The 14044-nt window shown below is 42.5% G+C and overlaps 1 long non-coding RNA gene across 1 annotated transcript; it reads left to right on the forward strand.

Moving 5' to 3' along the window:
* The first annotated feature begins 10771 nt into the window (after positions 1 to 10771).
* LOC121066229 lies at positions 10772 to 12431 on the forward strand. Its single transcript, XR_005817602.1, has 2 exons — positions 10772 to 11224; positions 12211 to 12431. It is a non-coding gene; the product is annotated as an uncharacterized LOC121066229 (long non-coding RNA).
* The last annotated feature ends 1613 nt before the right edge of the window (positions 12432 to 14044 follow it).

Here is a 14044-nt window from a genome sequence, read left to right on the forward strand (position 1 = left end):
AGTTCACAAGTAACTGTGTCTCTGGAAGAGTAAAGTAATCTTAAATAAATGCCTGTGATAACTCTTCCTGTTTCTTAGAGATTTTCAGCCAACTTACTTGGTTTATAAACCGAAGTTGCATACCAAATGCTATATTGCTATAGAAAAATATAACAGCTTACCATAGTATCAATATGACAATTTTATTTTATTTTACTTTTTTTTCCTCCAGAACCCATTTCTCAGTGAGGACTCCACCATTCAGCCATCTCAAAGCAATTACCATTGGAAAGCTCTAACTTCCAGAGGAGGAAGGAATTGGTGTCAGATGCCTTGAATCCTCAGCTTCCTCTAAGCCTGGGCAGGCTTATGGTAAGTGTAGATATGGAGTACAATTTGTAGTACTTGCTCTAGCTGATGTTTTGCTTACTTGATGATTAAAGTACCATTATGGAACCATCACCAGTGCTTGATACATCTGAACAAGAGATTTTGTAGGCTTGCTGTTACAAAGCTTTGCTCTTCAGAAAGCCTCAAAAAAGACCATGTAGACTATTGACTTTTGGTACCAGTCTTTCTTTTGGGAGAGGGGATTAAAGGGATCTATAGTCTAGAATCAATTTGTATTCCCCTATTAATTTATATCCCATTGATTCTGGCTTAGCTTTTGAATGAAGACACTGGAAAGATTAGGGAGGAACATTGACTTCAGTGCATACAATTTGGTGAAGACTCTCAGCTTCATTCAGCTGTCATTTCTGATCTGGATGCCGAGTGATGGGACCACTTTCATGAGCTTATGCCCTGGCTAAGATCTCACCACTCATGTCAAACAGGATTGGGTAGGGGCTGGAGCAAGAAGAGCTGACAATATATGCCAGCACTTCTGGAGAAAGCATGACTGCCACTTGTAGGACGGAGTAACACAGTATTCAACACATTTCAGTGTGTACCTGGATGCTCCAGCAACAACTCCGGCCAAGAAAATTTTTTATGCTCATGTCAAGGCAAATGTGACCTTTTCTGCCAGATGCAAACCTGTCACAGTCATCAACATTTTGTCCACCCAAAATGAAGACCGTCCACCCATGCCACTTCTCTGATGCAGGATCATAAAGAACACTGAAGTCCTTTGAAAGAAGCTATATATTAAAGGGCTGTGACCTAAGTACTGAACCAGAGTGTAGGTGCACAGTATCCCTCTGTATTCTGCATTTTTCTTAGTTTTTCTTTCTGCATCTTCCATTTACAGATATTTCCCAAGACACTCCTAAGCTGAGGGATTCTACTGATTCCTTAGAAAGGGATCAGTGCATGCCTGTGGATCTGCTTCCTTCTTAGACTCAGGAGCACAGAGACCTTTTCATATTCTGGGGCATTTCTTTCATGCCTCACAGGCATTTCAGAACAGGCAGAAAGGAGGATCTAGCCCAGGCCTTGCTTTTAGCAATGATATATTCTTCATTACAGTCTGGGAAGAAATATTTATGGTTTCTCACTGGATGTGAAAGCAAAACACACAGCCTCCTCTTGCTCTGGTTGGCCTTCATGAAAGAGCTGAAGTGTCTTGTCCTAAAAGGAGAGTGAATCATCTGTGAAATAAGGATTTAAGCTCTGTGAGCAACTGTGTTCTAGAAGGGAAATTTAAGAAAAATATAGACATGGAAACGTGGTGGAGTCGTGGGCTAAGGATTTCAAATATTATACGGAAACCTGACCGGCAAACTCAGCTTGCTAAACATAAACTGGGCTTGCTTTTTGTCTGTGATATGACCCTGTGTGCTGCTTGGCAGCTTGCAGCACCAGAGCTCCGCAGTGGCTGGTGACACCTGGAAGAGGCTGCAGCTCTGCACCGCACGTACCTGGCTGCTGCATCTCTGGCAGTGAGCGAGTCTGGCTGGGTGTCTTATTCTGGAGTCTATTTTCAAACGCATCCCAATGACAAACTCACTACTGTGGTTCCAGAGCAAAAACATTGCAGGAGAGTTTAGGAAAAAAGAAGTAATTCCACTGAAAGTGCTTTGCAGGTCACAGTATGTGAACATTTAAAATATGTTAATTTTGGTGGTGTGAAAAGAATTTACAACAAGAGTGGTGGCAGGAAATGTAGATGAGGTTGTTTGTCCTCTTTCACCTTTTTGAGAGCAATGATCGCTCAGATCCCAGCCACTATAACTCACAGGACAGCAACCTCCATCCTCACCAGCATTCTTTTTCTCCTTTCACTAGAAGGTTGTTTCTGTCACATGTGGACTTGGTAATAATGGTCTGTCTTTTTCATCACAAAACTGGATTACTCACCTGAGATTGTTCTGTAAATTCTTTAGGGCCACACTGAAACTTATCTGGGAATGTGGGATGTCCTAACAGTTATAACGTAGGACAGAAAGGAGTCCTTAACATTCAAGTGAGGATATGATGCAACAAGCATGAGCAGCACCTGGACAGCTTTAGAAATTCAAAAATTAAAATAAATGTCAAAAAGGTGTTTTAGCTGATGAAAACTCACTTGTCAGTAATCACAAATGCTTTTTCCCTGTATCTGAGTGATAAACAATACCACCAGACCACAGGAAATGAGAGGGTTTAAAATGCAAGAGTTAAAAGCAGATACAGAAGACACAAGGCTCATGTTTACATGGTGCAAGACAATATTGATGCCTCATGTATATTGAGGTAACTCTCTGTCCATGAAAAATACAGCAGGCTGGGGTGTTTATTTTTTATGGGAGGGTGCAGACCTATTCGTTATGCAACTTAGACCTAGGAAGTGGTATGGGTTGGTTTTGGCTTCTTTGACATGGTTTTGGATAAGATTTTGGTATGTGAGCTTAAACTGAGCTCAGATTGCAAGCTTCAAGAATTCATCATTTTTAGTGGCTTGCAAAAGTGGTCCAAAAATGAAATCCTGTGGGACAACTGATGTTTGAAGAAATGCCACAATTAAAAATGAAATAAGGAACATGAAGTAGCTATTGGAAAATGTGGTTCATTTTATAATATGATTGAATAATAGAACAAACACTTACGAACCCGCAACTAAGCCTGAAAGTGTGGGACACGGTTTTAGATAGAAATAACATGCAGCCAACTGTTGCAGAAATAAGTAAAGTGCTGTAATTGGTGAGGTCCTGAAACGCGTGTGCTGCCAGTTTTTAAATGCACTAGGCAAACTTGAATTTGTATTTGTTTTGACTCAATCCCCTGAAATAAATTTGGATCAGATATTTAAAATCCAATTATGCTATCTGCCATATTTCAAATGCTAAAATAAACCCCCCAAAAAGGAAATAAGGTCTCCTTACTGCTTTCAAGTGGGTATTAGTGCTGGGAACAACCGAAGAACACTATCATCTTGGTATCCTCTTGGTTAACACGATGGTTTCACTTCACTTTTGACTCCCACTAAAGCAATGGTATATTGGAAAAAAAACACAGGAACTTCTTTCTCCCCAGTAAAAATATACATGATGCTCATTAAAACCCAAAGGGGTTGCCAACGCACCCACATGCTTTAGGGTTTGCGTTGTGTTTTCCTCGTGAAAACTTCATGAGCACTTGAAAATGAAAGAACAAATTCCAAATTTTTATTTTATTTTTTTTCTGTAGTGGAACTCAAGAAAAAACAAAGTGGGGACAATTTCCTTCAGTAAACCTATTGTTTCCTATCTTGAAGAACAAAATGTATCATGTACATTGGTTCTTCTTTGGGACCAATGATTCTCACATTCTTTAATAACATTGGAAGTAGAAAAACATGGAAAACAAGGGGCAGGTGTTTCATCCCTTTCCTCTTTTTTTTTACAGCTTTGCTCTCAGGGGAATTCAATAATGGTCCTCAGGAGCTTTTGAGCATGGATTTGAAGGGTACAGCAGGGAATACACATGAAAAACAGCCAGGTACACACTGAAGTGCAACTCTCAAAGGAATGTCACATCCATTGCACTCTGCCAGCTTGTCAGGGTGGCCTGGAAGAGCTCTTAGTTGTGAGACAATACGCTACTTTATTTATGAATATGTCCTTCCCTGTGTACTTGTGACTGCCTTGCTGTCACGTGAGCATTCATCTCACACAAAAATCTCAGATGAAATATCATTTTCCTTGAGATGAAAAAATATTGATAACTATTTCAGTGTATGAACTGTAGAGGTTTCACTCAGACTACAAGGAGCTCCCAATACTGCTCTGCGTCAGATCGATTGCTTCAGTTTTACATTAGTTCTGTACTGTGAGTGGAACAAAGGCTGTTCAAAAATTTTTAATTGCTATTTTCCTTAAACTTGGGCTCAGCAACAGAATCATCTCACAGAAGCAATTTCCAGTTCTCACAATCCTGTCGATAACAGGATTGATGAAATTCTAGAATTCTAAATGTGGGATATCTCTGGACGTAAGTACTCGTATGAGATTCGGACCTGTATGGCCTCAGCTCTGCTGCTCTTTGCTTTCCCCACTTAGTTTCATGGTGATTGTGTTGTGGATGGAGCCCCAAGCTCCCTACCCACCCCGTTGGTGAACAACAATCTCAACCCTAGGTCTGTCTCCTATGATTTATTTGGTGGGAGTGAAATTCGTATACCTCCTATGGACTAGCGGTCTGAAATGTTTTCTTTCATGAATCCGCTTACACCGATGAAGTAGTCCCTAGCTCCTGCATCCTGCTTGCTCCAGCCTGGCCCACATCTGCAAACCATAATCCCAAGTTTCCCTCTTTCCTAATTCCTAATTCCATTTCTAATCAAGTCCTTCCTCAGTTCCGTCAGGCCTGTGCCCCAGGCCTGAACAGATCAACTGCCCCAGCTTCACTTTGGCTGTCAGTCTCACTTGCCAGAGATCTTTCTGCTTTCCTTTCTTTTTTTGCTCCCTTTGACCTGTGGGGCTTTTAAGTCTTGTAGTGTCCACATGGGGTCTTGTCTGTCAATCAAGAGACAGTCTTTATTATTGTTTCATCCTAAAATATCATCATACCCTTTATTTACCCTCTTCTGTGTACAGTGAGCTGCAGTGTGGAATGCAAATACCTTTCCTGCTGTTTCTAAAGTTTGAAATAATTAATTAAAACAAGGTAGGAAAGGTTATCATCCTCTCCCAGACTTTCCACACAAGAGTGATGAATTGTTTCTTGTGCTTATTCCCCAAGCAGTTTGGGCAGAGATTTGCCGCAGCCTTCTCCTAACACCTCTCAATCAAATGCAGGAGCCATGTCATCTAAGAACTGTGCCACCCTCACCACCATCCCAGCTTCTTCTGGCACTGCTTTCATGTCATCTCTGCTCCTGTACAGCTTTCTATCTCCTACAGGAAGAATTGCCTTGCAAACTTGGTGTTTAGTCCCCTTGAAACCCAATGACTCCAGAACTATTTATTTGAACCATTTGTACATGCATAAGGATCAATCTTACGACATTTTTTTGCTATATCTTTCTGTTCTGAATATATGTGCAACAAAAACACTGCACCAGTGCTGGCAGCCTGCAATCCCAGATAGCCCCCTTCACGTTACCACTTCCTTCCAGATTTTTGTCATTGTTGGACACAAGCACAAGGAGCGGGTTGTCTCATCATTTGACCTTCCACATCTCCTGTGGCAGCAATTTTCATCCGACCCACATCTAAACATGTGGGTTGGCATCCAGCTAATTTTATGCAAAATTTGAAAATTCCTCAAAGTAATTTCATTTCCTTTGGAGCCGAGCCAATAAAGCCTCTCCCTCTGTTTGTCATCCTCATTTGTCATGCTCATCTTGAGCTCTCAGATCATTTTCCTGCCATTTCCTGTGAGAATGGGCAGGGGAAGGAAGGAAGGAAGGAAGGAAGGAAGGAAGGAAGGAAGGCAGGCAGGAAGGAAGGAAGGGTAGGAAGATTTCAACCAAACTATTCATTAACATAGTGCAAACAATAACTCTTCAGGTTATTGATACACTTCTGGCAATTCTTTACTGAGCAAGTGTCAGACCCTGCCAGCTGGCTGCACCCAGCTGTTTTGAGGTGATGTTTAACCTCTCATAGGTTGAAATCTTTCATGAAGGATGAAGGAGTTTTCTACAGTGACTTGACCAGGCTTATCTGCCCAGGTAGTGTTGAGGGCGCACATGCCTGATTTTGAAGGTAAGGCTTATGTGGCTGTGAATTTAAGAAGCTCACAGCTTTGATGAAGTCTGCTGCATAGAAGTACCTATGTCATACACATGTATTTCATACCTTCCTCTTTGCTAAACACACCATACTTCAAATACTTAAGAGGAGCAATTCCCATGTTCCCCAACTTATTTTAATATTGATACTATTTTTTACCTAGATAAAAGTGAAGGCTGTTTCTGATCATTAAGAAGAATAAAAAATATTGGCACACGTATAAAATCCCAGTAGCTTTAAAGTAATGTTAAACCATACCTTTAATAAACTTGTGATTTCTCCCAGATGACTTCATTATCTGAGGTCTGCCCTACCTGAGCAACCAGCCAGAAGCATTATAAAAAATCAGAGCTTCTGCACTTCTGACTCATCTTTTTCAAAATTTTTTAGGATGTGCCACAAAGGTGAACATCCACAACACTATCACACCACCACCCAGGTATTTTACTGCATCCATTTCACAAAAGGGCACCGGCACAGAGAGAGTGTAAGTGACTTCCTGGGTAAAAGTGAAATCTGTTGGGGGGTGGTGTTAAAAGTACAGTTAATTTATTCCACTGGTGGTAAAACAATTAATCACATTCTCTATCTTAAAGTTGTTGCTAACTATAAAGGGAGTACTCCTATCTTTGCACTCGAGTAACTGCCTGAGCTGTTACCAGGATCAGGCCTCCACAGTATAAATCCCCTAGGAGAAAGTCCTACAGAGTTATTGCCTTGCTTGCCTGGCATGGCAAAAACAAGAGCTGGAGCCCAGCCAGAGGCCCTTGACTTCCCATTTTTGGCTGTGTGCGAGACCTCACCCTCTCCACAGAGAATGGGAATACTACAGAAATAAGCAGCAAGGGATCTATCAGGAATGCTGTGTGTCATAAACACGGCCAGCGCTCCAGGCAGTCCTTACAGCCCTCATTCTAGGGATTTAAACAAAATATTTCTTCATCACTTCTGCATTTTAGAGCAAATACAGAACAAGCACAAGGTCTCTCCAAACCTCAGACAATTTACTTTGGCTACCAGTACACCCACAGAAAGAGTTTTGCGATTTATATATTTATCCTTTCCTTACTTAGTATTGATTCTAAATAAAGAAGAAACCATGCTTGACGGGAAACCTATGAGTAAGGACATATGAATTAAAGAGTTTGTTTTATCTACCCACTTTCCTTTTACTGCTGCCAGAGAAAAAGTTTTTCTCTTTGTAGTAAAAGTAATGGTGCTCTGCATTTAATCACTATGGTATAGATTAAGTAGAAGCTTCTTTTTCAGATATTGAGTACTGAAAAAATATTAAATAATTATTCCTACTCCATCCATTATTAATATTTCATTAGTCTTATCACATCTTCCCATTGCATATTGTTTGAAACATGTACTGGCAGCATACATAAAATTCACCTTTCTTATTTGCCTATCGCTGCAATCTGACATTTTATGCATCTTACACATTTAGTTTAAATCTGTCAGATTTTATGTCTGTTGCAGAAGCAAAAAACTGGTACTTCTGTGGCAGCAAGAGTCATGGAGGAAATTCAGCCTTCTGAATAGAGGATAGTCGTGTGTTCCTAAAGTTCTAATAATTTATTTTACATCCAGATACTTCTATCAGTGGTAAAAGGCAGCCATTTTTCCTCAATGGATAAGTTTAAAACAATATTTTTGTTATGTCTGTGGAGAACTATAATAACCTTGAACCAGCAGTCCAGATGCAGGTTGCACTATATAATTAGGTACTCTAGATAAACATTACTGTAGAAGTTAGAACTGAATGAACTTTTAAGGAATGGAAAAAAAGGGAATTATGATCCAGTGGTAAGAATACAATTCGGGCGATGGTCATATAACAATGTTTTCCTGACGATAGTTTTACCCATTTGTTTTAGTAAATAAGAAAATACGTTTGGAAAAAGAATCAGGACCTTTTTTTAATCCATGTTCACGTCTTGTTTTCAAATTTCAGCATGATACATATTACTGCTAGATGGGAAAAAAAAGCAGTTCAGCCTATAAGCACTTGTATGCACCAAGTTTTATGCTTCCTTAGAAACTGCACGGTTTAGCTTCTCCAAAATCACTTTGACATTTGCCAATATTTTATTTTACAGAAATAGCCATTAGGCATGTGTGGGGCCTGATGATATGGCTAATACGGAGAAAATTAAAAGTATTACCCAGAGAAAACAAAACACCATGAGAAGATGCCAATAGGATGCAGAACCAGCAGTACTTTCTGTAAGGGTCCAAATTCTCTATTTTCCATCCAGGCTTTTGAAATAAGGGTGGCTGCTTCTGTGCCATTGTGGCTTTGGGGGCAACGTGCTAAACTTGCTCGTCTGAGCAACACAGATGAATATAATGTGATGCTGCGCCACTCAAATATAAAAGGTAAGAACTATTGTTGTGGCATTGCCAGTCACACGGGCACACTGAGTTGCAGCCAAAAGCCCCACTGAAGTTAATGGGATGACTCCTGGTGATTTCAGGAGGTTTTGGAGGAGGCCTCATGGTCATACAGTCCTCTGTGAGAGATCTGTGTTACACAGGTCCTTCAGTGTGTCCAGCCCAAATAAATAAAGGTGTATTTTTTACTCCTTGCTGTGAGTCCCTGAAGTTGAAACTCAATTTTAGAAGTGATTGATAATTTCCTCCTATGCCAAAATAAATCTGCTTTAACAGCAGCTCTGGACTGCTATGTTGATAATCAGGCTTCATTGGTGGTAATGGAGGGCACCTACTCCTCACCAGTGCTCATACTCTGCATAGCATTTTCCTTACTCATGCCTTCATTTTAGTTCTGGGAAAGTGGCCCACACCTAAATTGGACATGAAGGAAATGGGTGCCTGCAACTAAAAAAAGACCGTAAAAGGAGAGAAACTTGACACTTAAAAAATGGACAATGCTTGTGGATTAGATGATGTCTGATGTATTTTTGAAATATTTGAGCAGCAAATATAAGAGGATTTCTGAAGTGGATGTGAAACTTCCAGTTCTAAGCTGTTTTGTGAACTGTCAGGGGGAGATGTGGCCCATGGCATAAATCTAGCAGTGATACACACTGAGTTCGGGTTTGATGGAAGGTTAACAGTGTGTGTCTAAGTCAGTTGATTCCAATGTGTTAACTTGCACTTGTTCACAACCAAGAAATGGAAAGGCCTATGAACTACCTCATGTTAATGGAGTCACAATGATGGATTCGCAGCTGAGTGTCGTTTCAAAATCTTTTCCTAGAAGAAGAGCAATGAAGCTAGGGGCTCAGCATACAGCTGGCAGTGACCATGTGCCTATCACATGCTGAACCAACAAAAATTTGAATAACTTACCAGCCAAGATAAGGTACAAAAGCAAGCACTTTAGCTATGGAAATGACTATAAAATGACTAGAGCAATCACCAAAGATACACTGGTGCTTTTCTCTTCTTATACAGTAGGTAACCTGGCTAATCTGTAATCTCCCATGTGCCCCACAGTGCTGGCATTCTCCGTTTCTTTTTCTTTCCTTTTTTTATTTTTTATTTTTATTTTTATTTTTATTTTTTTACTGACATGGTGTAGTCAGATTGCTTGGAAATGGATCCCTGAACTTTGATGTATATGGTCCTTGCTTGACGATAAATAAAAGTTTTCTGAAATCATCTCTTCTATTTTTTCCCTTGGAGCAGCACTTGCCATCCATCAGGGCCCAAATTTGCTTTAAATCCTATCACACCACTGCCAGGAGAAACAGCAAAAATATCATAGGTTTGGCATCTCTGAAAATCTTTTTCAGAGACTAGCTGCGGTGACAAGAGCCTTTAATGTTCATTCCACTCTTAACCCTGTGCCTCTCTGAGTCATGATTCTCTTCAAAGGGGGTGACGAAAAGAAAAGTATAGAAATTGCCTTTAGATCAAAAAGCAACTTGAGAATCTTTATTTCTCCAGCTGATTCTCCCACGGGGAATTCTTCATCTTCAAGACAAGCTCATCTGTCAAAATAAACTATCGTGGCATTTAAATACTCTTCCTTAGTAATTATGTTTCACTTTCTGCAGTTTTGTAATTAGTTGTTATTTCTAATATGCAGTGGCTGCGAAACTCTACATGCTCATAACTGAGGGCTGAGGTCTTGAGACAGGACATTTCTTTGCGTGGAGGGGAATCACAAGTGCTTCTGTTTTTCTAAATCACAGGTTTGGTGAGTGGTGAGCAGCAATTTGTTAGTGACTGGAATAGTACAGCCTGCAGTCTAGTTGCTGAAAAGGTGATCTGGAAAACACAATTTGCATAAGTGTTCAAAAAAGCACTCCCTGATTTTTTGAATACACACTCTAAATATCCACAGTACAAATGGTTGGAGCATAAGTAGATATAGTGCAAGAAGCAAAGTCTTGACATATACTTAGAAGTGGTTACATGGGGGAAAGCCTGTTTCTTAGCACAGAAAGGGAATGAACTGCAGTGTAAAGGCAGGGATCAGTGCTGGGACTGGTGCTATCTCAGGCATTGGCCTGAGATAGAAGTGGGCAATCAGCTAGTTAGTCTTCTGGTGACTAAGTTGTTTTCAGTAATGAAAGCTATGGAGGCTTGCGAGACACCAGACGGATTCGTGCACACTGGATGACATGATTAAAATGGGTAAATATATATTGATGTCAATGTGCTTTACACAGGCACACCTTCTCCAGTGAATATAAGACCCAGAAACTGCCAGAAATTTGTATGGAAAAGATGAAGGATATTGTGATATCCTCACTGATGACCTGAAGAGGAGACCTGTGGTTTTACAGCTGCAGATCAAACCCTAAAATGAGTGACTGCCTGAAAGACCAGGAGCACCTCTATGTCTCTTGCACAAGAGGACGTCCCCAGCCACAGATCTGGGCCTGCAACTGGAAGGAAATGCCTGGTGGGACAGAGGGATACCCTGCATTGGCGGCTGCTGGTGCTCGGCATGTGCTGTGGGCTTACCCACTGCATCCCTGCAAAGGGACTGAAAGTGGAATCAGCACAGCAAACAGAGAAACCCCAAGAGCCACAGTGTTTACCTGCAGCGCTCACTGTGCAAGCTGTGACGCCACAGTAAGGTCAGGAAACTGGACGTCCATTTGGCTGCCTGCCCACTCACCCAGGTAGGGACCCATCACCTCAACCTCAAGCTTCACGGCCACATTTAGCTGGTGTCAACGGGAAACAGCCTCTGACAGTGAGGTGACATTGAAGAAGGAGGCTATATATAGGTGTGTGCTCAGAAATACTATGTACTTTTGGAGGGCAAGTTAAAGGAACCAAGATGAAAGTTTCCACCCTCCTAGGAGGAAATGGGGAAGCCTGCAAACCGGTCTGAGTCAGGCCTTCAGGGAAGCCTCAGGGATGCAGCCTGTCTGGACGCTCACCTCACTTTTCTCGCTCTGTTGTTGGTGTCAGAAGGTTTTTCTCCACATGAGGTAGCCCTGGAGCAGACAGCTCTGCCCAAGCCAGCAGGATGACCGGGACAGCCACAGGCCTCTGCCACCCATGTCGTCCTCCAACAAGTCCCACTCCCACTGCCCTTCCTTTTCCCATAGCCCTTTGACCACCATCCCTCTTGGTATGACCACCCATCTTTCCACCTCTCGACAATCCATTTCACAGAAGTTTCCATTTCACAAATTTCCAGTTTGCATTGTGTCACTTGTATCTGGAGTTTCGCTCAACTGGCAGCGTGGCCCACGCAGGGTACTTATTAAAGAAACTTTTAGTGACTCCTTCCCTGCTATTCTCGTGAAAAATAGCAGAACGTGAAACATAAACCCCTGTTTAGTCTTCATAAGTATAATGCTTATGCAGTGGTAAGAGATCAAGAACATTTGGAATCACCGAAGAAACTAAAGAAAACAGACAGGACTTGTTTTCTTTCATAGATACCGATATATTTTCATTTACTTCTTTCTATTAACTGGGTTTCCTTGACTGTGTCCACAGCGATCTCAATTGTAATTATGTAGCAGTTAACCTGTTCCCCATGCCTAACATAACCCATAATTAGTTGTCTCGTGTCCACAGTTTATGACTCAACTCCGTGTGGTTTTTCTATATCAAAGGTTTGGTTACCAGATTTTTTTTTTCTTTACCACAGTACTTGTGCCTGCACTGGCAGAGGGCAGCAAAACCTGAGCACATCTGTTTCGTTTGAGGACAAAACCACCAGAAAACCAGACGGTTTTATGAAGATCTTAGTTGGGTGCCTTCCAAATACTACATAATCTTGTAGAAGAAATTGTTTTCTTGAGGAATGACCCGCATATTTATATATTCAAGTATTATTTGGACATTGAAGTAAAACATTTTCAACCCGAATGCTATCTTTGTGCCTTATGTGGAGACAAGGGAGACAGAAATACACACTGGGGGGTGGGGATGAGCTATTCTTCTCCATTGACAGGCCAGAATTTTATATAATGAATTCATAAACCTCTACATTAATTATGTTTCATTATCTCTTAGGGCTCCTCATGTGGATGGATAAGATCATTCCTTACGAGAAAATAGATTACTTTGATAGATAGATAGCTTTGCTGAATAAGAATGAACATTTCAATAAATGTTTAGGCAAGTTTTCAGTTTGATTAATTTTGCTGTGACAAATGGGTAAAAGAGGTGTACATAAAACAAGCAGGCAGTTTAGAGTAATATAATAATACAGCCAACCACTATCCAAGAACAGTTAGACGAGAACAATTAAATGAACTGAGCTGTGTTAGGTTACTGTGGCAAAGTTTTGGTAGTGAGGGGCTGCAGGGGTGGCCTCTGTGAGCAGAGCCCAGCAGCTGCCCCATGTCAGAGCAGAGCCAGCTCCAGCTGCTCCAAAACGACCCACTGCTGGCCAGAGCCAAGCCAATAAGCGATGCTGGTTGGGCCTCTGGGAGAGCAGATTTAAGAAAGGGAAAAAAAACTGCTGCACAGCAGCAGCTGGGAGAGCAAGGAGTGAGAAGCAGCCCTGCAGCCCCCAAGGTGAGTGCAGCAGGAGGGCAGGAGATGCTCCAGGCACACAGCAGCAGTTCCCCTGCGGCCTGTGGAGAGGCCCCTGGTGGAGCAGGCTGTCCCCCTGCAGCCCATGGGTCCCACATGGAGCAGATCTCCACGCTGCAGCCCGTGGAGGAGCCCCCGGTGGAGCAGGTGGATGTGGCCTGGAGGAGGCTGCGGCCCATGGAGAGCCCCCGCAGGAGCAGGCCCCGGGCCGGAGCTGCAGCCCGTGGAGAGGAGCCCCCGCAGGAGCAGGGGGTCTGGGGGGAGCTGCCGCCCGTGGGGGACCCGTGCTGGAGCAGTTTGCTCCTGGGCGATGGACCCCGTGGTACGAAGCCATGTGGGAGCAGTTCTTGAAGAGCTGCTGCCTGTGGGCAGCCCCCGCAGGCTCAGTTCGGGAAGGACGGCATCCCGTGGGAGGGACCCCACGTGGAGCAGGGGCAGAGAGGGACCGTGAGGGCGCGGAGGAGACAAAGTGTCAGGGACTGACCGCGGCCCCCGTTCCCCATTCCCCTGCGCCACTCAGGGAGAGGGGATAGTAGAGGGTGAATGGGAGGAAGGTGGTTTTAGTTTGCTTTTAGTCCTCGCTGCTCTAGTGTGTTATTAGTAGGCAATAAATTATATTAATCACCCTTACGCTGAGTCTGTTTTGCTCATGACAATAATTGGTGAGTGATCTTCCTGTTTTTATCTCAACCCGAGAGCCTTTTTTCATCGTATTTTCTCCTCTTGTACTTTTGAGGAGGGGGAACGAGAGAGCGGCATGGTGGAGCTCAGCTTCACATCATTGTAAAACCACCACAGACCTGAATGTTAGTTACTCGTTCATGTGTATAAAACTAAAGGTTTCTAAGCACCCAGCACCCCAGCTCAGCTGCTGCATCTGAGAAGGTGCTTGCAGCAGGGCAGTTCAATCAGCACTGAACTATGTCCTCTCCACCAGACTG

The sequence above is a fragment of the Cygnus olor genome, chromosome 2 (genome assembly GCF_009769625.2).
Source record: "Cygnus olor isolate bCygOlo1 chromosome 2, bCygOlo1.pri.v2, whole genome shotgun sequence".
NCBI lineage: Eukaryota > Metazoa > Chordata > Aves > Anseriformes > Anatidae > Cygnus > Cygnus olor.